The sequence below is a fragment of the Strigops habroptila genome, chromosome 2, assembly GCF_004027225.2.
Source record: "Strigops habroptila isolate Jane chromosome 2, bStrHab1.2.pri, whole genome shotgun sequence".
In the NCBI taxonomy this organism is placed as follows: Eukaryota; Metazoa; Chordata; class Aves; order Psittaciformes; family Psittacidae; genus Strigops; species Strigops habroptila.
In genome coordinates this window covers 25,440,101-25,467,415 of record NC_044278.2, presented here as the reverse complement: position 1 = coordinate 25,467,415, position 27,315 = coordinate 25,440,101, and positions in this window count along the sequence as shown.

The window sequence follows — 27,315 nt, the reverse complement described above, 5'->3', positions numbered from 1 at the left end:
AGACTATTTAGGATAAGTTTTTGTTTCCCTTCTATTTCAGAAACAATCTTCTGTATCTTAGGCAAATATTTGTCTTTTTTCCATTCTAGGAAATAGGATGGAAAATAGGTGTTATGTTTATAAAACATGATGTGTTCTTTAATTGGGTAAGTAAAAAACAGGATTCTTGTCTTAAAATATTTGAATTACATACTTTATTAAACAACTTGAAAAGTCATATGATTTTTAGATCTTTACAAATTTCAACATGAATCAGAGTTATCTAGGGTTTGTAAGGTCAGACCTTAAGATACTACTTCCTTAAAAACAAAAGAATTTTATCGTTGTCATAACAAAAAGTAGTTATAAAGTATACTTAATGTCATCATTTTCTTTGTATTTGAATAACTTTATCATATTTTGTACCCAGAAAACTTCCTTAGTATCAAAGGTCTCTGGTGTGGTATCTGAGTTTGTTCTGCAGTTTGGGAAATGCATACTGTATCTTCTTAATGTATGTTCTTGCTCTGTTTTGCTCCTCTTTCACAGTTACTCTATTTTAAGTAAATGTTGAAGTAACAATCAAAATTGTCAAGCATTTTCCCCATGTTATTCTGCCCAAAAGATGAAGGCAATAAAGGTGATGGAGACTGAAAAGAATTTTTAATAATGTGTTAAAAATGGAAATCTTTCACTTAACTTTGAATCCACAGAGCAAATTCTTTGTAATTATAGAAAGTGTAGTTGATCAATTGTTAAACTTCTATAGCCCCAGTAAAGCTAATGAAAGGGTGATTGTATTTCTTTACTTATTTCTAGGAATATTTTCTCATGCTTAGTCTTGTGATTTCCTGAACTGATCTTTGTTTAATGCATAATTAAAATGTTTAAAAAAATAATGATTAAATAAATAAATAGACATATTTTTCAATGAAATGCATCCTGAAGATATATGTGTAGGAGTTCCATAGAAATAATGAGGAATGGTTAACATTTCAGTTGGCTGACTGATTTTGTAGGATGATTTTATCTGTCAGCAGATCCAATCCAGGCCAAATACCAGTTGTGGCAAACTTTCAAAGAAATGGACCTGTTATCGTACTGTAGGGAAGTTAAAAATGCAATTCTGGCCCATTTTCAAATCAAAGTGAAGATAATAAGATACAGAATTTATGGTGTCTAAATCTTTAATTCCTACTCATACAAGAATGAATTTCATGTTCTTCTCAGCTGGTCAGAATATGGATTAACTTTTTCCATAGGCACCAAGGAATTTTAAAGAGAAACATTCACCTAGATAACCTTTTGTACCTATCTTTTGTGGAAAGAGAACAAAATTTATACATAGAAGGAATATGACAGTGCAGAGCCATAAAACACGAATTTTCCTTTACATGAAGCCCCTTAGAAACTAGAATAAGCTAAGGCAAATTCCAACTACTTCATCTGTTACCTTGCCTAGAAAGAATACTTGTGTTTTCTTCAGACAAAGCTGAAAATTCAGACTATGTATTTGACATAAAATTATTTATCTGATGCTCCCAAGTTGCTCAGAGATGAGATTATTCACATTAATTTCCAAGCTGTCATGGATCCAGCTGTCAAAAAGGCAAAGGAAGATGCTCTACCTCAAATCACTGTCCTCAGCCAACCACCTAACAGAGCAGGAAACTTATGTCAGGTGCATGAATTCAGTTGAAAGTAGGCCTTTCTGCAGCTGGTGAATGAGGTTGGTAAGGGACCAGAATGCCTGCTCAGGAAAAGAAGTTCAACCATTTCTTCCATTCTTTTTCTGCTGTTTTGAATTCATCTATGAGCTATTTGGGATAAAGTTGTAAGTTTAGTTACCGCAGTTAACAAGTTTAAGTCTAGGTCAAACCCGTGGTATGCAATTACATTAATATTCATTGTGTTCTTTGTAATCTAACACTCAATAGCATTTGAAAAATATGTCTCTTGAACAATATAAATTTAATAATATGGTCCACTAACCATAATAAAGTTTAGCTTAAATGTTCCATATCTTCTTTTGTGGCTGATATTAAATTGTTACAGGTTCACTTGCAAGAAAAATGCTGAAACATTAATCACATAAACACTATGAGCTATTTTAAAAAAGAATTTTTATCTTAGCTGCTAAACATACTAAAATGATATGATTTTTCCTGGAAATTTCTACTGAGTAAACACAAGATAGGAAGAATAAAAATGAGCCTGAAAGGGAAATAAGTTGCCATAGGAGACAAGATTAGACCAACAAGTTGCTGAGTTAAAGCAATGTCAAACTCACCCATATATCATGAGGTCTTCTACAGGTCTTCAATGGGTACAAATGCTACACTCTGTATTTTTTGGTATGACTAGGGTGAATCTTTTTTTTTCCTTAAAAATACTTGAATGTTCCTTTTGACTAACTAACCCATATGCAAGTGCTTCTTTCCTTTAGCCTAGTAGATTATAATTTTACTGTTCATATGCTTGAAATTAAGCATATATATCACTACCTCCAAGATGAAAGCTTTTATGTTAGAGTGGAAGTTAATATCAGCAGTGTTAACCTGAAGAATTTATGATCCATAATACTCTTTGAATATTCACTGGGTACCACATTCAAAACCCATGATAGTTTTTAAACAATGTGGAACTTTCTATCCTTTGCAAAACAGGTAAAGTGTCATGGTATATATTTATCTTTTACCTGGGGAGGAAACAGCAGGATGAAAATCTAAGTGGATGATCAGCACAACCAGGCAGACTGCAGTCTCACAGTCCTTCTGTGCTGCACAATGTGTTCAATGCAGCTTCCTTTATCAACTAACCTTTTTTTTTAAAAAAAGAACAAAATTTCTTCATTAAGATATGTGATTTATGTCCTAATTGTCAACTCCGTAAGTTAATTGGCTCAGTTTGATAGGATAACAAAGTGTGCTTACATGTCAGGAATATTAAAACAAGATAGGAAGTGTTCCAGTTGTTTAAGAATGTTAGGCTTAACTTACCTTAGAGTCTTACTAATTATTTACTTTAAGGAAAGTAGTTCTATTTTCATAAATTATTTATTGAAAATTTAAAGTTTTCAGACAATGCTCTGTTGCTTTGATGTTTTTCCTCCTTCAACTGTATCTTGATGACAATTGCCACTTCATATTTACATTGGCTGAAGAGGGGACATATTAAGGTTAAAAGTATCTTTAGATTAAACTCTTACTGTGATATTTTCAGGACTATCCTGAAATGTCCATTGACTCAGAATTCTGATCATTACAATGAGCAAAACTTGTAATCTTTTTCTCCATTACACATTAAGACAACATGAAGAAATGCATTTTTTTTTTGTGTGTGATTCCTTAGCCACTGTTTACTTTACCAAGTTACATTACATCTGGGTGGATTATTTCACCTCCTTATCAGTAATGCCATGTTGGTTAATCTAGTAAGTGGTGACATTTGATTGAAATGCAGCTTTGCAGTGAGCTGGAAAATCACATTTATTGGCAAGGAGGACCAAATGTAAAATTCAGGGAAAGTAGAGACTTCTGGTTATCAAGTACACAAAAAGTACAACCTAATTTTATAGCAGAATTATCCTTTTCATCATAAACTTTGTTACTATAATCAGCAGTAAACTGCTTTAATCACCCTTAAATTCTAGTGCAATATGCATACCAAATGCACCATCACTACTGAAGAAGATTAAAATAAACAAGTTTACTTTTATTTTTCAAAAGTATCATTTTTTTAATGCACTGCTGTTTACAAAAGTACACATGAGGCATCGAAAGCAGCCCTATTATTAGAACTATTAAAGTACTTATATATGATATACATGCACACTTTTTAAGACATGTATTCTATTCAGAAGTGTAGACAGCGGTGACTGATGTCTAGATCTGACCATATCACAGGACAAGGGAGCCACAGCTGACAGTGTGGGATGAATGAGTCTTCTTTTCACTAAAAACATACGTTAAGTATCAAGATATATATATCTTATATACAAGATATATAATGTATAATTTTCATCTAAATTCATCACGGTTACTTAAACTAGAGTGTAGCATTTTGGTATGTGTTTGGGCCAACAAGTAATTTACTAGTTAAAGATTTAGGAGGGAGATGGCTGGAGATTTTTGGCATGTGTGGGAGAGTTGATACGCAAAAAAAAATCGTGATGGTGAGATTCACAATAATCACATGTTCAAAAGTAACATTTCAGCTAGACCATAACTTACAGACCCCATAGATCAAATACTAATTAATCTTACAGTTTTTATATGGTAAGTTAGGAGTAATGTCAAATACTATCATCTGGCCTATTTTAAGTTTAGGACATTATCAATATTTTGAAAGCTTGGAAATGCTGCCCTTCTCTAACAATTAGCAGAAATTGTGCATTATAGTGAACAATTGAGGGCGATAAAGATCATTAATTTGTCCTTTATTTTTTATAGTGAAGCTTGTTATATCCCACTAGTCATGAAAATAGCACTTGAAACGGTTTAACTGAGCCATGATGGGTAGTTCCTAGAGTAACTGGAAATTAAGGTTCATGGCTTTTCTAAAGTAATAAATTTGCTATTTTTTTTCTCACTATAGCTATGAAAAAATACTCTTTTGTGTCTCCATTAGCTTTGCTGAAAAGTAGGACTTCTCCAGCTGACATTAATATTACAAATTCAAATTTAAAGTTCGGGCACTGTGTGCATTTTACTGTAAAAGATTGACAAACCATATCTTCTTGTAATTTCAATCTGACTATAAATCCATAACATCAATAATTCTTATGCATATCTTAAATGATAGGCTATAAAAAGGCATTCCTACTACGAACATCTTTCAAAAACACTTGTGCTATTTTTTCATAGAATCATACAATGGTTTGAGTTGGAAGGGATCGTCTTAAAGATCATCTAGTTCCAAGCCTTCTGCTGTGGACAGGGACACCTTCCACTAGACCAGCTTGCTCAAAGCCCCATCCATCCTGGCCTTGAACACTTCCAGGGATGGAGCAGCCACAACTTCTCTGGGCAACCTATTCCAGTGTCTCACCACCCTCATAGTAAAGAATTTCCTCCCTATATCTAATCTAAATTTGTCCTTTTTTGGTTTAGAATAATTCCCCCTTGTCCTATCACTACATGCCCTTGTAAAATGTCCCTCTTCAGATTTCTTGTATGTCCCCTTTACGTACTGGAAGACTGGTATTAGGTCTCTGTGGAGTCTTCTCTTCTCCAGGCTGCACAAGCCCAGCTTCCTCAGCCTGTCTTCGTATGAGAAGTGCTCCAGCCCTCTGATCTTCTTCGTGGCCCTCCTCTGGACTTGCTTGAGCACGTCCACGTCTCTCTTGTGCGGGGTGCCCCAGCGCTGAACACAGTACTGCAGGTGGGGCCTCACAAGAGATGGGGAGAATCACCTCCCTCAACCTGCTGGCCCCAGTCATTTTTATGCAGCCCAGCATTCAGTTGACTGCACTGTCAACTCATCTTCAGAGATGTTTGATTTCTGCTGAGATGTTAAAGTAAGGAAGATATGTGACACAGCTCTTTGTTTGTTTGTTTGTTTTTTCCAGGTGACTTATTTCCAGGGGTGTGATGAGTTGATTTTACTTATGTGAATGGAAAATGTTATATGGAAGGTGAGGCTCAGCTAGATAAGTAGAAGGTAAAGGACTGTGAGTGAGTCCATTGCTCGTGGACTTAATCTTCATCATGTGTTCTAAGTGACATCAAGAGAGCCAGAATTCTCAACTCTGAGCTATTGATCTGATATAACTTTATTCAGGCCCTAAATCCTATCTTCTCAGGTTTCCAAGGAGTCATAAGTTATAAATGTTACTTTTGTGATCTCTCTGGAATATTCACAGACCAATACATTGAAGGGAATTTCATGTCTGTACTTAAGACTGGACATTATCCAAAAAGGACTGTAGCCTTTTGCACATACTTATGAGCTTTATCCAGAAACTTATGTTGTCAAAAATTTATGCCAGCATGAACAAATGCATCTTCATCATTGTTGTGCCACTTTAATCTAAAAATGTTCCTTTGACAGTGCAAAATCATTAAGAGAATTAGCTAAGGAAAGTCCAGTAAAAGTTATATTCATATGCATTTATATAATACAAATTATAATGTTTAATCAATGGTGATGGCCCCATACAAAAGGATATATTAAACTTAATCCAAATCCTGAGATCATAAGTTGGCTGAACTCCACTCAAATTGATGCATACAGAAAGTTTTGTATCACGTGAAAATCTACCTCTGAGTTTTACATAGTTCAACAAAATATTGATTTGTATGGCCAGAGCATAGTGCTCTAAGTTCTGGTTTCTAAGATGTCATGATTGCTAACAGCACACTACTCACACCAACTACATGTCTGAGCTGCAGCTCCAGGCAAGGCATTGCTGAGCTACTGGGTATACTTCTCCCCTCTTCATTTATGTCCTCACTGTGAGTTCGTAGGAGATTTTTTGCTGTCCAGAGTATATCTGCTATTCATCCTCACCAATTAAAACTAATTTCCTTGAAAGCAGGATAACTGTAGGTGTATTTGGAAGCAATATGTAGCAAAGCTGTTTTTTTCTCTTTCCCTGGTACTTTTTTTATTACTATTTTTAGGGGGAAAAGGGAATTGGATTTTGCAGGAATTCGTGACCTTTGCCTGCAAGAGCTTTCATCTGAATTTTGAGATGATGCAATAGTGGCAGTGTCTAAAAATAGAACACAAGGAGAGGCACAAGTGGGGGTGAGAAGGATAGTGATTTATCAATTCATTTCAGCCTACTTGCTACACATCTTAGGATACTGAAAAGGAATTCTGAATGAGCCAAAGGAAAGGTTCAATACTCCACCCTGCAGCACTTTAAACTAGAAGGCTGGGAATTTCCACAATCACTGTCTGCTGCTAGATATGTTAAAGCACACAGATGAAGTGTAAACCATGCAATTAAAATACTGAAACAAAAAGATTTAGTGAATCTTATTTGTAAAAACTGCATTAATGCACATATTTATCAGATAACTGCTCCTCACAAGAATCACAAAAAGCACTGGATAACTTTTATCTTCGTAAGAGTTAGAGCACAATGTAAGTACTCTGTTAAAAGTGTGAAGTGGTTTGTTTAACTAGAAAAGCTACTGTGGGAATTATATAATTCAGACTTACAGGGAGTGTTTCTTTGATAAGAACACTGAATAACAAGGCTATGCTGTACGATTATATGCATGATTTACAGATGCATATGAATGAACGTATGTGTCTCTCTGACTTCTTGTTTCTTTCATTAGTTATCAATGCTTCTGGGACTTTTTTGTAGTACACACTTTGCAGGAGAACTAAAACCTGTGTGACAACATAAAGGGCATGTGTCTTTGCAAGTCTTTGATCCTTGTCATTAGGACTGCTGAATGTTGTTAACCTTTTTTTGCCAAATTGTATTTGATGAAATAGAAGAGAACAAAAACCAGGGAAGAAGGAACCAAACTAACCTGAAAAAAAAAAAACCAAAACCAACCAAACAGCCCAACCCCCTGCCCCCACCCCCCAAAAAAAAATTAGACATTATTTGTGATATAGTGAAGAGAGAGACCTTGGGGGTTTCTAACATAATAAACACATGCATCTAAAAGAGAAACAGCACGCATTTTAAGAAAGTGTGACATTCAAACCAGAACATTGATGTGAATGCTAAGTATGCCTCTCTGTATGATCTTCCTCTGAACTGACCTGTATCAAATATAAAATGACCACGGAGTCCTATACAGAAGGACATATTTCATCCACTTTTCCAGTAAGTTCCATGAATCCAGTGAGACTAATGGAGTTACTAGAAATGGAAGCAAAATACTTTAGACTTCAAGACTTCTTACAGAGATGTTGTTTGAGTGTCAAATTGTTTCTTATCCTCCCAAGAATTGACTTTTTTTTCTTTAGGTGAACAATCATTGCAGTAATCTGTTGAGCTAAATATTGTCTAGCAAATACAGTTTTGCTAGACAGGACAATCTGTATTGTGTTATTTCTTTACACAGGGCTTGTTTATGAAATGATGTAGAAATATGAGGGGAAATATTTGAAATAAATAAGTTAAATTATATAAACTTAATGAAAAAATGAAATTACCTGAAATAAGAAATACCTTTTCAAATTTTTAAAGTTTGATAAAATTACAAGAATCCGTATCCAATATCCAAAATTATCAAGGTGAATTTAACAATAAACAATCTCTGGTTCTCTGATTCTGCGACATACATTAACTCCATAAATATGTGAAGGATTCATGCATTTCAGAGCCATAAGATAATGGAATATACGTTCCCTACAACATTAGCTGCCGTTAAAATTAATCCTCAAAGATAAGATACATTTCTGATGTACAGCATTACCTTCATTCAGGTTGTAGATGGGAAATAAATCCAAATTAGAATGACATCAGTACATTGTAAATTGAATTACTTATTGCTTAGTTAATGCTAGATTGAAACTGGAGGTTGTCATTATTTATGTCCATTTTGTTTATGCATTCTAATCCCATTTTATTGTTGTTGTTTTCACCCTTGTATGTAGCACAGGGCTTATGCAGAATACACAGTGCTTCCCTAATAAGCACTGCTGCGTGGTGTTTGGCTCAACGTCCTCTACCTCCAGAGACAAAACTGATTTTCCTCATGGATTTTCCTTTGGGGCTGATCATATTCACAGATGAGTGGCTCATAAACAGTAATATTTGTGTTTTGACAACACTATGATAAAAGGCTTTACTTTTATATTTTCTAAGCAGATGAGGACCGATAGGCACAGAGGTTACTGTTTAAAGAACTATTACTTTTAAGATGTTTAGCTTGAAGCATTTGGGATTTGTCTTGTCTGTCTCTAATATCGCATAACATTCACATATTTCAGTGCAGCTCACATTAACTTCATGTGAAGCCATAAGTTTACAGCAGCTCTGCAACTTAGGCCACACATACCTTAAATCAGACACAGAAAATAAGGAACATACAATTAGAGTGATCTTCACCAGCAGCCCTCTGTACGTGTTTACTGCTTCCTGCCGTGAATGAACTAGGGGACCAGCAGCAAGACTTTCCTTCATTGCCCAATCATTACTACATCATGTCTCATCTTTAGGCCTGATCTCTTCTGTACAATCAAGTTTTTTTTCCTGGAACTCAGTGGAAAAAGTCCCTCATATGTATGGTTTTAATGTACAAAAGGGGCTGAATTAATTTTACAAATGTAGTCATGATTCTGGCTTATCCCACATATGATGAATTTAATTTTGTCTGTTTAAGAGTATTCTTTCAATACAAATTTTATATGTGTGTGCATGCATGTATGAAATTACCACAGTTGTGATTTCTCTTTGGTTTGCATTTTGGGTTTGGGTTTTTTTGTTTATTTGGTTTGTTGTGTTTTTTGATTTTGTTTTTTGTTTGGTGGGGTTTTTTGTAATGTTTTTGGTTAGGTTTTTTTAATAAACTGAATTATGCTGAAAACCATGTGAATCATCAGCACTATAGAGGCTTTTGATCCACTGGACACATTTCTGTTATGTGAGCTAATGCAGTAGCTGATAAAGCAGTAGGCTGTAGTTCTCTCTGGTCCTTCATGAAAGAATGAAACTGACAAAAAAAAATAAAGAAAAAAGCAAGACTGATTTCTACTCCTAGTTGTGGAATTCGCATATGCTGGAGACTGAACTTCAAACCCTGTTCTTTCTTTCTTGTCCATGTTCATTTCTGTTCCCTGAGTCTTGCACCTGGTCTCATTCTCCTCACTTTACTGGTTTCTTTCCTCTCCTTAGATGCCTCATGATAGCTCCAGTTTCCTTAACCAGACACTGGTGCTTTTCTACTCCCAGCTTTTGGTTCCTCACTGCTGCCATCTCTTCACCTTTCCCCTTTTCTAAGTGGTTAGCAAGTGTACCCCATAGCCTCATCTCAGTTTCTCCCTGTCTTTTTTAACGACTTTTGGTGCTAGCTCATGCCGCTTGCTTTACGCTTTCCTTCCAGTCACAGCAGCTAATGGCTTCTCAATTCTCCTTCAGATCACCCACATGTCTAACACCTGTCTATTCCATAGAAAGGCCAATCATCTTCTTGTTCCACTCCTGTGGCTCCTACCAACAACGTCACTGGGATCACAGTGATCTGTGATGGCCTTTCCTCTAGGGTTAAGTGCAATTGCTAAACAGTTTATAAACAGCAGGATAGTTTCCTGAAAAACAGCTGATGGCATGCAGAATATTCAGAGAGTTCTCCTCATTGCTGGGGAAGCATGAAGCAGGGGATGGATAATGCCTACATTTCTTACAGAACTCTTCAGTATTAAGCAGTTATTGGTGGTCCTAGTTAATGGTGCTCAGAGATGAAACTGAAGGGAATGCAAAGCTCTAAACTAGCTAAAGCTCATGTGTGAGCTTCAAGGCATTTAGCATGAAGTGTGTTTTCTGAATGTGTGAAAATTGCCTTTACCAAATCTGGAGCAGATTTTATCCCAAAACATCTGAAGAAATGTCTGTGCTTTAGAGATGATCTCCTATCAGATTTCAGTTCTTTTCAGTGTGTTATAGTGAGAACCACATTAAAAAAAAACAAACAAAAAAAACCCCCCAAAAAAGCCCGAAACCAAAAAAACCTAACATTCAGCAAGAAATTAACAGTATATTTTCCCTTGGTTTCATTCTCTAAAATGACTAAAATCATCACAAAAGATAATAAAAACAAGCCTAATAGATATAACTTATATGAAAAGTCTTACCATGACACTTTAAATTTAATGAAGTTCCAAATGATGGATATATGGGTCTAAGAGTGAAAAGTATTTGTCTTCTTTAATAATAAGAAATGTTTTAACTTCCATTGGATAACTGTAGCAAATTTTTATTAGAGAAAATGGACTACTATCAAGTTAATGTACTTCTATGTAGCTCTTTTCCATTAAGAAATATAAATAAATATAGAAAAAAGTCCAGTCAGCTAATTCTTTCTAACAGAAGACTATCTCATCTCTCCTCTGTGATAAAGAAAAATGGCCATTGGTCATAGTGTCTGAACCTTCCTAGAGCATCTGTATAGGGAATAACAGTAATGTAGCATTTAGAAATTGTCCCAAGGTTTTTAATAGAGAAAGCAAACTTTTGGAAATAACAATATACAAAACTTTAATGGAAGGTTCATTCTGGGAGAAAACTGACAAATATTCACACGATGTTGCTTACTTTTGGGCAGCAGAGTTCTTGTTATTGTCAGTGTTTGTTAAAAATGAACGATTCTTTCTAGCCTCTTTCAAAAAGTTTATCTGAAAAAGGCTTGAGAATATATGTTAATAGTAGATAGCTATGAATTGAATACACACAACAATCTGTTAAATAAGAAGGTGTCATTCTAGCTGTCCTGGGTTCAGCTATAGCAGTCATTTTTCTCCTTCTTAGTAGCTGGTGCAGTGCTGTGTTTTTTAACTTTCAGCCTGGGAACAACGCTGATAACACTGATGTTTTTAGTTGTTGCTAAGTAATGTTTATTCCAACCAAGGACTTTCTCAGTCTCATGCTTTGCCAGGGAGGAGGGGAAGCCGGGAGGAAACAGAGACAGGACACCTGACCCAAACTGGCCAAAGCGGTATTCCATACCACAGCACGTCATGCCCAGTATATTAACAGCGGGGGGAGTTACCCGGAAGGCCCAGATCACTGCTCGGGTCAGGCTCGGTATCGGTCGGCGGGTGGTGAGCAATTGTATCCTCTCCACTTGTTATTTCACTAATCATTATTATCATTGGTGGTAGCAGTAGTGGTTTTGTATTATATCTTAGTTGCGGGACTGCTCTTATCTCAACCCGTGGGAGTTACATTCTTCCGATTCTCCTCCCCATCCCTCCGGGAGCGGGGGGAGGAAGGGGGGGAGTGAGCGAGCGGCTGTGTGGTTCTGAGTTACCGACTGGGCTCAAACCACGACACTAGCTAGCTGCATTTCAGGAAAAGGATCAACTTTACTAATTAAATTTCCAAGTGTATATTTTTTCAAAGCCAGTAAAACAATAACAAAAGCTATGTCCTGTTTACATAGTAACAATAGGACCCAGAATATGATATTCTTCAGTCAATCATTTCTCTTTCTCTCACATTTCAAAATGATACTGTATTGCTGATAATATTTATTAGCTATAGCAGGTCAATTGGGACATACAAAATCTTTCTATGTAACAATAAAGCACCCCAATCTGCCTTTCAACACAGAAGCATATTTGAAGTTCTATCAAAACTGTCATTTTAAAAGCTTATAAGATTGCTTTGCTAAAAATTTCTCCATTCAAGTTACCAAATACAAAAGTATAATGAATAAGAAGATTAGCCACTTTGCCATCATTAGAAGTACATTATCAGTTGGACCAAAGGAGTTTCAAACTGAAGTAATTAAATTTGAGGCTGTGTGACATTGCTGTCATTTCAGTAACGTCCTCCTACACTTCCCTGTGACCGATTTATTCAGAAGTTGAGTAAGTGTAGATTTTTCTGTTAATATCATGAATTCTTTTCTATTTGAGCTGTTCTCAAATGATTTTACAGTGCTTTCTTGGCAATAGATTATATTTTCAGCCTTTCTATTAGAAATGTCTATTGAAATTTACTTTAAACACATAAAAATAGCTAGCAGCACAACTTTTTCTGGGTTTTTCCCCTCTCCTCTGAAAAGTTTAATAACTCAAGCATGAGCTCTTGGGGAAAGCAAGTAATAACAGGAAGAACAAGAAAAGATTCTACTAAGTTTCTGTTTCATCAGATTTTCATTGAAAACAATACAATTTGCCTGAAATTCACAGGAAAGTGATATGAAGAGAGGAAAGAAGGGTGTGCTGCTTATCACAGCTTCTTCAAACCTCTAACATTAAAAGAAGTAAAAGACATTACTAACACCTTAAGAAAATATTTCACAGTCACATTGTCCATTGAACATCCTACTTAGCAATCTATAGAGAAATCCACTGGGCACCCTTGGGTGAAAGTGGCTAGGCTCTCTGGCTTCCTCGTGAAAAGGCAAGTTGTGCTCCCAGGTGCCTCAGTTCCCAACCATTTGATGCCTGACAGTGAGCTGACAAAACAGTCATTGATCTTTGTCACCCACTTACAGATCTCTGGGAAATCAAAACCTCCAACTCCTACTCTTTGCAGGCCATCCCCATATGCCAGAAGGCAAACCAGTAAGAAGACTGGCCTGGCTGAACAGAGAGCTTTGGCTGGAACTCAGAAAAAAAGGAGAGATTATGACTTTTGGAAGAAGGGTCAGGGAATTCAGGAAGGCTACAAAAATGTGAGGTTATGCAGGGAGTAAACTGGAAGGGCCGAAGTGCAGTTAGAACTTAATCTGACTACTGCTGTAAAAGACAATAAAAAATATTTCTATAAATACATTACCAACAAAAGGAAGGCAGAGGAGAATCTCCATCCTTTAGTGGATGCAGGAGGAAAAGTACTGACAAAGAACAAGGAAAAGGCTAAGGTACTTTATGTTTTCTTTGCTTTGGTCTTTCATAGTAAGACCAATTGCCCTCTGGGTAGCCAGTTCCCTAAGCTGGAAGACATGGATGGGGAACAGAATGAAGCCCTCATAATCCAAGGGGAAATGGTCAATGACCTGCTACACCTCTTAGGGACACACAAGTGTATGGGGCCAGATGGGGTCCACCCAAGGCTACTGAGGGAGCTGGTGGAGGTGCTCACTAAGCCGCTTTCCATCATTTATCATCAGTTCTGTCTAAACGAAAAGGTTCCAGTTCACTGGAAGGCAGCAAACGTGACACTCATCTGCAAGAAGGGTTGGAAGGAGGATCTGGGAAAGTACAAGCCTGTCAGTCTGGCTTTGGTTATGGAGCTCATCATCTTGAGTAACTCCACATAGCATGGATGAGACAACCAGGTGATAAGGTCTAGTCAGCATGAGTTAATGAAAGGCAGCTCCTGCTTGACTAAGCTGATCTTCCTCTATGACAAGGTGACCCGCTCAATGAGTGAAGGAAAAGCTGTGATTGTTGTCTACCTAGACTTTAGTAAAGCCTTTGACTCCATTTCCCACAGCGTTTCTCCTGGAGAAACTGGCTGCTCATAGCTTGGGTGCGTGTGCTTTTTGCTGGGCAAAAAGCTGGCTTGCTGGCTGAGACCAAAGAGTGGTGGTGAATGGAGGTAAATCCAGTTGGCAGCCAGTCACAGGTGGTGTTCCCCAGGGTTCAGTATTTGGACTACTTCTGTTTAATATCTTTATCAATGATCTCATGAGGGGATAGAGGCCACCCTCAATAAGTTTGTGGATGACACCAAGTTGGGAAGACGTGCTATCTGCTTGAGGGTAGGAAGGGTCTACAGAGGTATCTAGACAGGCTGAAAAATTTCTTCACTGAAATAGTTGTCAAGCACTGGCATAGGTTGCCCAGGGAAGTTGCTGAGTCTCCATCCCTGGAGCTATTTAAAAGATGTGTAGATGTGGCAGTTAGAGACATGGTTTAGTGGTGGACTTGGTAGTGCTAGGTTAACAGTTGGACTCGGTGATATTAAAGGTCTTTTCCAAACTAAACAATTTCTATGATTCTATAAATCCTTTTACATTCAAGTATTTTGAATTGCATTCCCCATTTTCCAGGCTGTAGCTCAAATTAAAACATTTTGAGTTATTATCTTGAGCTTCAGACTACATCCAGGTCCTCTCTCTTGTAGTAATTTTTAAATTCAATGAGCTTATTCTCATTTCATCATGAAATTAAAATCTGAATCTTACCAGAAACTGGATAAATCATTGTGAAATCCTACACAATATATCTCTTTTTCTTACCTCCGCATTTTCTAATAATTTTAAAATGAAAACATATTTCTAAATAGTTCTAATAAGAAATTAATTGTTCAAAGTAGTATTTGATAGAAAATCTGCTCATTCCTTATTATGTAACTGCTTAATCATATTTTAGGTATTGGGTCAAATAGTTCCACTATTATGATTACATCAGTAAGCTTAATGCATGTGAATCATAAAAACCAGCAAGTTACCTAGTGCCAAATGTATTTTCACAACTTACATATTTTTTGTACTTTTATTTTAACACTTTGTCTTCATGTATTGCTTTTTGTCAGTGGCTCAGCCACCACATAAAACAATTTAATCATGTCTCTTGACAGATGAGAAAGCTGAAGCACCCAAGAGATTTCTTCCAGCTCATGGGTGAAAAAAAGGATATAAACCCTATATCCTGAAATGAAATCTCAACCAGTGTCTGTGCATAATGAATATAGTAAGAATTTCTGGGTGCTGTAATGTAATTTCTGAGGACAAAAAAGATTTAAAGATTCATTAACTTATCATTCAGTTTTCCTATTTTGTCATTAGCAGAAAAACCAAAACAAAACAATTGCACAAAGACCACCCTTGTTATTTTTTCCTTGTTTGGATAAAATATTATTAGCAAGCAGTTTTCAGAGTCCTTAGGAATTTCAAATATCCTAGTTAGCTTTTACTTCTTTTCTGATTTTTGTAAGTTGTACATATACCTTTTTACTTGCATATTCATCTCTAGCTATACACTTTGGTCATTAAACCAAACCACACATGCTAAGACTCTGTTGTCTCTGTGTTTATCTCCTCTTCTTGATTACGCTAGAGACATACATTTATGCTCTACTAGTGCTTTTGCTCACTTTTTTACCTTCAGTATGAATATTCTGATGAACCATGTAACTCTAGTCTTGCATTCAATATTGCTTTTCCTTATTGTTTTATGCTTTTAAAAGTTTGCGTGCTCAGATATGTGAGGCAATTTAGAGTGGAAACTAAAGTGAAAAGAAATACTGAGTAGCATGGTACTCACTAGCTGGACTGAATATGTTTGCTTAGCCTAGCAGATAGTGATATTGACTGAAACAAAGGTGTTTTCATATTATCCTAAATAGAAGGCAAGTCAGAATGGAAAGAACATTTTTCCCCCTCTGGAGAGTTCCAGCACAGCTTGCTTCTTACTTTCTTGTTCACTTGAGCTGTTTCCTTGGAGGCCTGTCTTTATTGAAACATGATGCTAACACAGTAGTTTCCTCCTTTGGGCCTACGCGTGAAAACAAAACTCTACTCTTCAACAATGTTCTTGTTAACAGCACACTGACATTGTCTTTGCTTTTGCTTATATCAGCCACATTGCTTTTGGTGCTTTTGAAGCCTTTTTGCCCTTACAAATTAGACTGGAGAATGTTTCTTTCACATGTAATCTGCAGTTGTAACTGTCAGGTGAGGAAAGAAAAGAATACAGCTTTTGTTCAAACTCAAACTAACAAGCTGAAACAACTGGATGGATGATCTCCATTTTTCAAATAACAGGTTTCTCCTGGCTTTACTTATGTGGAAGACTTGTGTAGGTACTGAGATGTCATAAAGACAACAATGGGACTGCTGAAGCAGAAAGGCAACACATGATGTGACTCATAAAATACAACTTGGACATGTTTAATAGAAAAAATAAACTCGTCTTTCTGTTGAAATTATATGTATGACATATAAACTATGTATCCTGTTCTACTTCTCAGATTAACTATGGATTTGATAAACCGATTTGTACTGGAACTGAGGAAATTCTTATGTTACCTAAGTTAAAAAGCATTCAGAAACAAATTTCCCTGATTCTCACACAAATATGAACCAGATACATTTTATCTTTTCTCCTGCCCACCCAAAATTAAATGTTATTTTTGTATATAATCCGTGGGCTTTAATGGGGCAATTTCAGTGCTGGAAATTATACCTCAGAAGTTTATGGTCTAGCCCTACTAATCTCTACCTGCACACCAAGGAATTTCATTTAGGGTAGTTTTCTCTCAATGAATTTATTTTTATTAACAGAAAGAGGAGAGAAATGCTCTGAGTGAAAAGACAGAGGATGACCTGTCTTGGGTTCTGGAAGACACTTTGAAAACTTAATTGATTTACTTTAAAATAAACCCCTGTGATTTTCACTCTCTCCCTTACATGATCTTAAGCTCTCTGCTCCTCATACAGACCAAATGAATAGAAAGCAGGATTAATTTTCTTTATTTAATTACAGTAATAAGTTCCAAGAGATTCTTGGCACCACCTAACAACTCCCTTTGAAGGCAGTTAAAAAAAAAAACAGGTGCTACCTATTTCACAAAACTTGATGTTTTGATAGAATACAAAACCAACCCAAATTGTCCAGCTACTATTAAAACAGGACAAAAATAGGGCACATTTTATTTATCTCTCCTTTTTACACCCTTTGCTGCTGACAATACTTCTAGGTTTGTGTGCATGGAGAGAGGATCTAAGTTTAGTTTGTATATGAAGAGATTTTAAAGTACTGTAACTGCTTTTTGGCTTCAAGATACCATAGGCAAAGTGCAAATTAGTTTACTTTAGCACATTTTAGCTTGTGTGTTTCAGTTGGTCCCTGGAGCTGAAAGGTCTAGATTGCTATCCAGACCTCTGAGCGAAGCTCACAAGAATCTGTCTTAGCGGACACCGGCTTCTCCCCAGTTCCCTCTTTCACATGGTGAATAGGTACCAAGCATTTGTAAGCCTTTTATGTTCCTCTGAAGCATTGTCAGTGCCAAGGTCCTTGATATGCTGTTGCTGGAATATTCCAGAGATGAGCAGAAGTGCTTTGCAGGCTGCCCAGCTGGTGTCTAATACACCTGGACCAACCCCAGTGTAGTTCTGCCTGCTGTCTAAGCTGCTTTCTTCCATCACATCATATAAAACATATCTGTTGTCAGGGTCTGGCATAAACAGCTATAAAGGAGTTGAGATCTGTCAACAGTTTGGGCAGATGTGGTATATTATACTTAGTGTAAAATTTTTATTAACCCAATATGACTCCTCTCTTGATTACTTTTAATACTACCCACTATATTACTTTGTGATTTACAGGGTTATATTATTCTGCAATTTTTAATTTTCAAGTTTTCATATGCATGCTCCTAAAACTTTTTAAGTATCTTTCCACCATCTGTAAAATGAAGAAATTTTTATCCAGCTGCCAACAGTATTTCATTTGCTGCTGACAAATCTTTATTAGGAGGCTTAAATATCTTGTGGATAAAGTACTGAACTGAAACTCTGAAAAATATATTCCATTACCTGGCTCAGTCACAGACTACTTCTGTGACGCTGGCCTTTACATTTACTCTTTCCTGTCTCCACAAAATTGAAACAGGACTTCCTTTCCCCAAACTGGTGTTAAGAGATTATATATTTACACCTACATGGATTGAGAAAGCATGACAAAAGGGAAGAGAAAGAAGAAGAGGAAGTACAAAAGCAGGAGACTTATTCATGGCTCCATAAAATGTTGTTGTAGTGTTACCTTATATGCAGAATAGAAGTAAATATTGAACAAATCTGTTTCTTGGTCATTGCAGTGTACAGTTGTATCCTTTGTATAGAATACCAGAGAAAGGATTGATAATATTTCTCCTTTCTTCCCAATAATTTTGGAAACATTTTCAATATTACCACCTACATTTCTCATCCTCTTAGATGCTTAATACCCTCACCCACTCTTTCAAAAAATGCTTTCGCGTCATACAAGTGGTTCTTTAGAAAACATCAGCTATACATACCAAAAGTCTTCTTTAGGTTCTCTTTTCCTATAAACAGGATAATGATGTCTTGGTTTATTACACTTATACTATAAAGAAGTTGAGTTTAACTGTCTGAGTGGTTATTCTTCTGCAGGGAATAACTTTCAAGTGTATGTATATAGCAAAGGAGGAGCTCCAGATTGGAATGATTGAGATCAAATCATTGTGTATGCTTATAGCCTGCAAATTTCACATTTGTAGTCTCAAGGATATGGTGCATTTTGCTGTGTAACACATGCTTGAGCATTCATGGGTTTTCTTCCAAGAGCATGTCCTGGTACCTGCAGCTAGTGAATAGGCTGAACAAAAGGTCAAGATTTAGCTCTGCAAGTGTCCTCTAAATCTTGTAAAGGTTCATTCTTATTCCAGTGAGAAATATGGGTGAATAAAATGCATCAAGCCATAAATATTCCAATACATTTTAGCCATCTTGACAGAATACATTTTTCAGACATTCCCCTAAGTACCTACAGTGAGATCAGATTGGTTTATCTTTGTGTAAATTCTACATAGTCCTTCATGGAATAAGAATGAGCATTCATGCAAGGGCTGTAATATCCCATTCTCTCTCTGTACTTCTCAAACTGCAGAAATCTCAAGCCTACACCTTCTGGCAAAGCTCCAACCCAGTGCTGAGCTATGTGCTGTTCCCAGTGTATTCCCTCAAGCATTTGTGGTGCAGACAATGCAGACAAGGACAGCTGGGGCTCAAGGGAGCCCAAGAACATGAATACAGATAGGAATCTTCCCCTGTGTAATGGTTATGTACTTCCAAAATGTTAAAAGTCACCACCTTTGCAATATGAATACTTCTGGAAAGCATTTTCTTTCACAAAGGAAATAGAATGAAAGTTATTGTACTGCCTGCCTTTTTAACTGGAGCTTCCACAAATCAGAAGATAGCAGTATGTAAGGGCATGGACAGAAAGATGGGAAATGCAGAACTTCTGTTTTGGACTGCTACTTTTCTTTTTATTATAGTGTTTACAACTCATTGGGATGGGATAAATGGATATTAAATCTGTGGGTGAACGCATAGATTTCTACTTGCGGTCAGGAGACGTTAAAAGAAAAGGCAGTTTGGTCCTGCTGCTGTTCGCCTCTTGCACACTCAAGTGAATAGTTGCTGTTAGAATCAATATCAATTACCCATCTTAAACATTTCTGCTCCTACTGTGGGCGGCTTAGGAAGGATTTAACAGTAAAACCAAGAGTCTTCTATGGACAGGGTTATTTGCAACAGACTAGAATATTCTGCTTGGGGGGTTTTATTTGAACCACCTTGATTTTGGGCACTGGAACTTTGCACAGTGGTATTAATGATGGTTGAAAGGTGAATCTAGTTGTCTAGAGGTTGATGGGAATCCCCACTAGATTTCAAATGCCAATTTAGATTTCTGTTTATCCCTTTTAAAATACAAAGTTTTAAAAGAAAAATCTTATAAAACATATACATTTATACTGTGTGCAGTGTCTTCATGGATTAAACGCACAAGGTACAGTTACCTGCTCATTCACCCCCAAGAGTCGGCAGGTGCTGCACTGGGGTTATGGTCACTGATGCTCTCTCAGTTCTGGGGCAGGGAATAACAAGATCTAGGAAGCAGCTCAGGAAGGCACTCCACAAATCTAACATGTTCATCCTACTAGTGACATGTCAAATTGTTGTTGGTTTACAAGGTTTTGGGAATTGACCTTTGCCTGTCCACTTTTTCTGAAATGTTTTTATGGAGAAGCTAAGTCCCCTGATTGCAGTTTTGCTTTACTGAACTACTCTTTTCACCTCCCTAGAAATAAGCTTACTCTCTAGGGCTTTTTTTTTATTTTTTTAATTAAGCCAAACAGATTGAGGGCTTGTATCTGAGTGCTCCCTCACAATTAATAGCATACTCCTTGGCACATTTGGCATGTGACAATAGGCAGGGTCAAATTCTGGGGCCAGTTTTGTCCAATCCTGTTGTAGTTTAAACTCAGCCAGTAACAAAATACCACACAGCTGCTTGTTTACTCCCATTTCCCTCTCTGTTTTTTATCCAACCCTATGACCTTTATGGGAGAATGTTGCCCTTGTTCTCTCTTGTTCTGGCAACAGAAAACGTATAAGCAAAAGGAGTAAACCCAGTTGAAATTGTTTGCTAGTTCATGTATGACCAGATGGCTCATCACAAGATATTTAAAATGCAAGTAGTCATATTTATGTGCACTTAATTTTTACACAAGTGGTGCTATATTGAACAACAGAGAAAATGGTCAAACATATTTTTCCGTCATGCATATTTGAAATTTACTGTAGCTTGAACCCAGCACTCTGCTCTGTTTTTGTTAGGAAATTGGATGAAGAATTGTGTATAGTAACTCATCTAGAGCAATTTTAGGCCTTAATATTTTCGATGGATTCAGGTTTTACACATAAAATACCACAGAGAAATCTGAATGAAACTCTGCACATCTATGCACATCTATTTATTTGTAGTAAACAACACATTCTCATGTCTCAAAATCCCTTGATAACCTTGCTTATTGCTCTGCCAGGTCATTTGATATAAATAATCACTCCTGCTATTTCTCCTTGCTGAGATAGCTAGTAGCTAGTGGGTTTGAAGCTGTGGGCCAGAAGAATGGATGAAGCATCTACTCCCTTGTCTTTCATAAGAGTCCCCAAATCAAAGAATTCTTACTATATTTAAAGACCCTCATGGATCGCCACTGTGCATTTGAATCAAAATAAGTACATGTATTCAAGGAGCATTTTTTCTATTAAAATAGTGAGTCTCCACTTTAGAAAATCTGTTCCTGGGGTGCATTGATATTATCTGATGGTTGCACATTTTTCTCCACTCTTGCTCCCTCTGCGAGGCATTTGCACTGCTGATGTAGACTCTTCTGGGTACATTGCCTATATTTCTACTGCTTCTTCACTAAGGACTTTCACAAGTGTCTCCATGTAATTTTGGAACTTATAAACCTCAAGCAAAGACGGAAACTAAAGCAGTATCTACACTTCAGACCAGTACATCACTGTTATCTAAATGTCCAGTGTGGTGGCTTTGGGGCAATCTAGCAGTAAGTGCTACTTTTAATCTAGAAAAGAGGAATATGTGATAGCTGATTTGAGCAGAAATATGAAATATTTTCAAGCATATCTAAAAGCTTAAGAATAATACTGGGGACAGATTTTTCTTTGAAAAAGGATAATAGACTAATCTAAATGAGTCCCTGGGACTTATTTAAGATACACCTTAACAATCGAGATTAGATGCACAAAAGAATTTTATTTAGTTTTGCATAATATATGTGTATTTAAGCATCAGTATGCACAAAAAATATTTTTATAAGCATTGTGTAATATTTCCAAGCACTGGCAGCATTAATGAGATACGCTTAGTGTTATATATGATATTTTTTCAAAATCCGTTGCTTGTAAAACTACCCAAGTATAGATATTTGGATTAAATTCCTTTTATAAACAAGAATTATTCCACAGGCTTTTGATTTGTTATGACAAATAAGCATTTTTAATTTAAATTACTTATTGAAAAGAAATAGAAATATCATCTTCTGATATCAAGTCCCCCTCAAATTAAAAGCAGTGTGATTTGACTGATATATGCTTAGGAGGTAAAAAGACAGCAGTTGAATTTTCAATGCCAATGACTTGCACAATAATACTTAGTGATTCACTTAACTTTCTATGGCTGTTTCCCTACATTGTATTTGCCCTAAGAATCTTTATTTCTATTAAGCCTTTTTTATGCAAAATAAATGCACTATAAGATTTTTTCAAAGCTCGTGAGCTTATGCTTTCTAATGAGATCCTTAAACCTCAGAGAAAAGTCATCAAGGGTAAGACAATAAATATACCAAACTGATCACCCATACTCTACTGTGTCAAATATGACACTATACTATCCGTATTTGTATCTTAAAGCTAAGTGTAAGAAGATTTCTTACTCTTTTCAAATTCATGGATGTTTCCGTCATCTGTTCCCCAAAGTAATTGATTTGCTGTCGTCTTGGTAGACTATTAGAATGGACTGCCTCTCCTGAAAACTCTGAAATTTATGCATGGATGTTGCAAAACTTGCATCTTCATTTTTCAAGAAACAGTATCATATACTCATCTCTAATGGACGTATCTTAATACCACTGTACTTTTGAAATTTCCATTTAAGGAGAGAGAGGTAGAAGGTTTCAGTGGATTTTGAACAAAGATAAGTTTTCTTCTTTTTAATTGTGCTTCATAATTTAGGAAATGAATACTCAGAAATTTTACTTAGAACATGTGGAGAAACAGCATAAGCTTTCTCTAAAGCTAAAAGTTGTTAAGCACACAAAAAGTATCTGTAAAACTCAACCACCCATTTTCACTTTGTATTTTTTAAAACTGGACAAGATGATTAATAAAAATTTCATTTGTAATGTTGGAATGACTGCAGCTATTTGTTGAAATCCATGGTTTTCAGATATCCCAAAGTAAAGACCACAACTCCACAGACAAAAAAATCCACATTGATTCTAAACTTATGAAGTGATATTCTTCTTAGACTGAAATTTCTGGCTTTCTATCAGAAGCTCAGTGGACAGGAATCATGCCCTAAAATATCGACAACATAAGTGAAGGCTTATTAAGAAGCAAAAGGAAACAAACAAGCAAGTAAATAAATGTTAGTAAGAAATGTCCTAAAAGTGTAATTTCCCATTGAACTTGGCTGGAAAAAACAATGTACTGCTAAGACCATTAAAAAATGTAAAAGATTAAAATGTCCTTTCCTTCGTAGCTGTCTCTTTTTACTCTTTGATTTCTCTTTGCTGAAAAGAATCTACTTGGACTTATTCCTCAAAGTATACAGAAGGAATAAAGGTTATTTCAAGCATTTCTGTGTATTTGGGGTTTGCTGAAGAAGCTATGAAAGTATATATACTAAAATTATTTTGCATTACAAAATTACTTTGTATTACAGTGAAAGGAGGGGCTTTTCTGGAAACTGTTCCCCTTTGATATTGAAACTACTAAGTCTGTTGAACTATTTGGAAATACAGCAGCATTCATATGCCTACCCCCAAGAATTTCCTATTCACCCCTAAGAAATTCAGTGCTAGTTTTGAAATACTTAATGAATGCAAGGTTGAGATGTCCATTGTGCATTTCTACCTCAATAAAGGGCAGACTTTGTTTCATACACTCCAACCTTTCTGTGAAATAGTTGCTAGTTATCTGTAGTGAATTTAACAATACTTATTGTCCTCAGTCTAAAAGCAAGAAAAATTAAAATGTTCTCAAATGTAAGATGATGGTATTTTTAGTGAGGTATTTCAGATTTTAGACTGTGCTATTATTGTCTGCTGTTAGAAGGATTAAAATGCTTGCAAAGTGTTATTGTATACATTTTTTATCTTTCATTAATATGCATTGAGGCAGTGTTAAAAAAACTGTAAAGGTTTCCAAAGTGTTCAATTTGAGGACTTTTTTTTTTTTTTAATCCTACGAGGAAATTTTCCCTACAGTATAAGGGGGAAAAAAGTAATTTTTCATCCTGTTAAAAAAGTAGGCTTCAGGCTATTGTGAACAATCATAAATAACCTTCAGCAGTGTTTATTTATCACTTAAAAAAGAGGTGAAGTTTCACTGTGTAAAGATGAGAGCTAGAAAGATTGCAATGAGACTTCAATCTGTTCTCTAAGTGGTGGCTGCACTCTAAATTCCTGATAAAACTGATATAGCTGCATTTGCTGGGGATATTTTAGACTTTTATTCTCTATTCTCTGCTTTCTGTTCAGTGAGGTTCACTAAATATTTTGTAAGAATGACTCAAACAAGCTCCTCTACCCATTTTAATGTTGAAATTACAGCTAATCTGCATATAAATTAAAACATAACAGATAATGAACCATATAAAATGGCTAACTTTGGCTTTTGTATTTTATTTTGATTCAGCCACCGTTTTGGTTCCTGTTTGTACTGCATCCCAAGGGTGCCACTGACAATCATAATTTCTGCCTCTTTTTACACTCTTATTTTCAATACTATAACAGAGAACAATGTAAACATATTTAGTCTTTGGCAACAGAAAATAATTACAGGACATGTCATAAGTCAAGTGTAGAAAAACATAGATAAATTAAAAAAAAAAAATAGTGGTGCCATAAAAATAAGATTGTTGGGTTGGGTTTGGTTTGTGTTTTTTTGTTTGCTTTGGTTTTATTATTAGTGTTAGCGTTAGTGTTAGTGTTAGTGTTAGTAGTATTAGTATTAGTATTAGTATTAGTATTGTTTTTCTTGGGTTTTTCTGGTTGGTTTTTTTTTCACAGAAATGACTGAAATACAGAAATGAGATGGCTAAGCAAATGTTCGACTAGCTTGTTTTTATGCAGGCAAAAAACTAATCATCATGTGATCTGATGAGATCATTTGTGCCACTGCCAGTTTCCTGTGGATGGGCAAGCAAGCCAAAAATAAGCTAAAACATGTTCTTCTCTACCTTTTCCATTTTATAAGCACTAACAGGACTGTTGTGCAGACATCTTTCAGATCATAAATTAAAATGAAGAAAGTTTTGACTGTGTGATCTTCAGATCACAAATACCAGAAATGCACCACTCACTTGGGACATGCCATGTTTTACTCAGGTTGTACACAGTTATTTCTGTGGTATTTCTGTAACTCTTAAGATTTGAACCTCAATCATCCAACATGTGTCAGGAGATGAATTTGATATCTTGGAAATTACTTCAAAAACCAAATTTATACATGGTCTAAAATGTCTGTAGGGCTAGCCACCAGCAGCAAAATTTCAAATTCCTATGAGCATAGATTTCTCATTTATGGATTTTTTTCTCCTTTTTTTTTTTTTTTTTAGCTTTGTGAGAAGTAGTAACTTATGAAGAATATGACTATACATTTTTTTAAAGATATATTTCAGTGATCTGAAAGACCATTTCATATCTCTGTATTCAACAGGGAAGTCTGATAGGGAAATAGCAGTCTGCAGTCTTTATCCAGTAAAATCAAAAATACAGGAAAGAGTAAGCAATCTTCATGACATGGAAAACTTGGAAAACACATTCAGCAGTGTTTAATTTCTGTTTTGCATGACATTGAAATGTGCTTGTCTGAAGTGCTTTAGTGCCTCACAGATGTTGCAGGACACTTACCATGCACTGCGCTCTTCTTTTGAAGCTGAACCTCTCTGTCACTAGGTAGGGATGGTAACCCTGCAACACACTGGTGGCTCAGGCAGAAGAAAAAAATACATGGCATCATGTGAAATATAGACAATTAAAGAAGCCTGTTATGAAAATAATATAATAATTTTTGAATAATATCATTAATAATATTACAATAATGTAATAAATAAATAATAAACAATATGATAAGATTCCTAAATGACACCTTCTTTAATTTATCATATTGTAATCTGTCTCTTCCATGTAACTTTGCACTCAGATCTCAACTACGACCAAACAAAACCCTACCTCTTCTCAAAGTACATGCAGACATTATATGGCTAATATTTTGCTTCACCACAGAAAAGTCAGGAGCAGCTATTTGCAGGAACAGAGCCTGTAAAATCAGATATGGGAGAATAACTGAACATTTGCCACGTGTTTGTGTCTGACTTGGGCAATTTGGCTCCAGATCTGGATGGGAGCACAGCCCGGACCATTGGCTGGAAACCACAACCAGCAGAAAGCAGAGAGAGCACCCAAGAGACGACTGTAGCCCCAAAGGAAACAGAATGATGCTTCTGTGTTTGTGCCTTTGTCGTGGTTTGAGCCCAGCTGGTAACTCAGAACCATGCAGCCGCTCGCTCACACCCCCCCTTCTTCCTCCCCCTGCTCCCAGAGGGATGGGGAGGAGAATCGGAAGAATGTAACTCCCACAGGTTGAGATAAGAGCAGTCCTGCAACTAAGATATAATACAAAACCACCACTGCTACCACCAATGATAATAATGATTAGTGAAATAACAAGGGGAGAGGATACAATTGCTCACCACCCGCCGACCGATACCGAGCCCGACCTGAGCAGTGATCTGGGCCTTCCGGGTAACTCCCCCCGGTTTATATACTGGGCATGACGTGCTGTGGTATGGAATACCGCTTTGGCCAGTTTGGGTCAGGTGTCCTGTCTCTGTTTCCTCCCGGCTTCCCCTCCTCCCTGGCAAAGCATGAGACTGAGAAAGTCCTTGGTTGGAATAAACATTACTTAGCAACAACTAAAAACATCAGTGTTATCAGTGTTGTTCCCAGGCTGAAAGTTAAAAAACACAGCACTGCACCAGCTATTAAGAAGGAGAGAAATGACTGCTATAGCTGAACCCAGGACAGTCTTGTAAGTGTCACAATGAGAGATCTTTTGAGGAGCACCAGCGGTGAGTGAAGACACACTCCAACACGTGCAGCTTGCACAAGTATTCCAGTTGGCAGCATGGCATGGACAGGTTCAGGTCTAACTAACTAAACCAAAGAAATGTTATAGAATGACATGTAATTATTAGAATATGCAATTTAATTTTCTACAATATAAAATATAGGGATTTTACACTCTGTTTAAACATGACTTTGAGAAGAATCTGTGATGGTATTAATTCCCCTTTCTCCAGCCCAAGAAGCACTAAGCATTTTGGTAAAAAAAGATGTCCAAGGACCAGGTGTGTTGCTTTGCCATGGTATGCGGGGTTTGTTTACAAATCCAATAAAAGTTA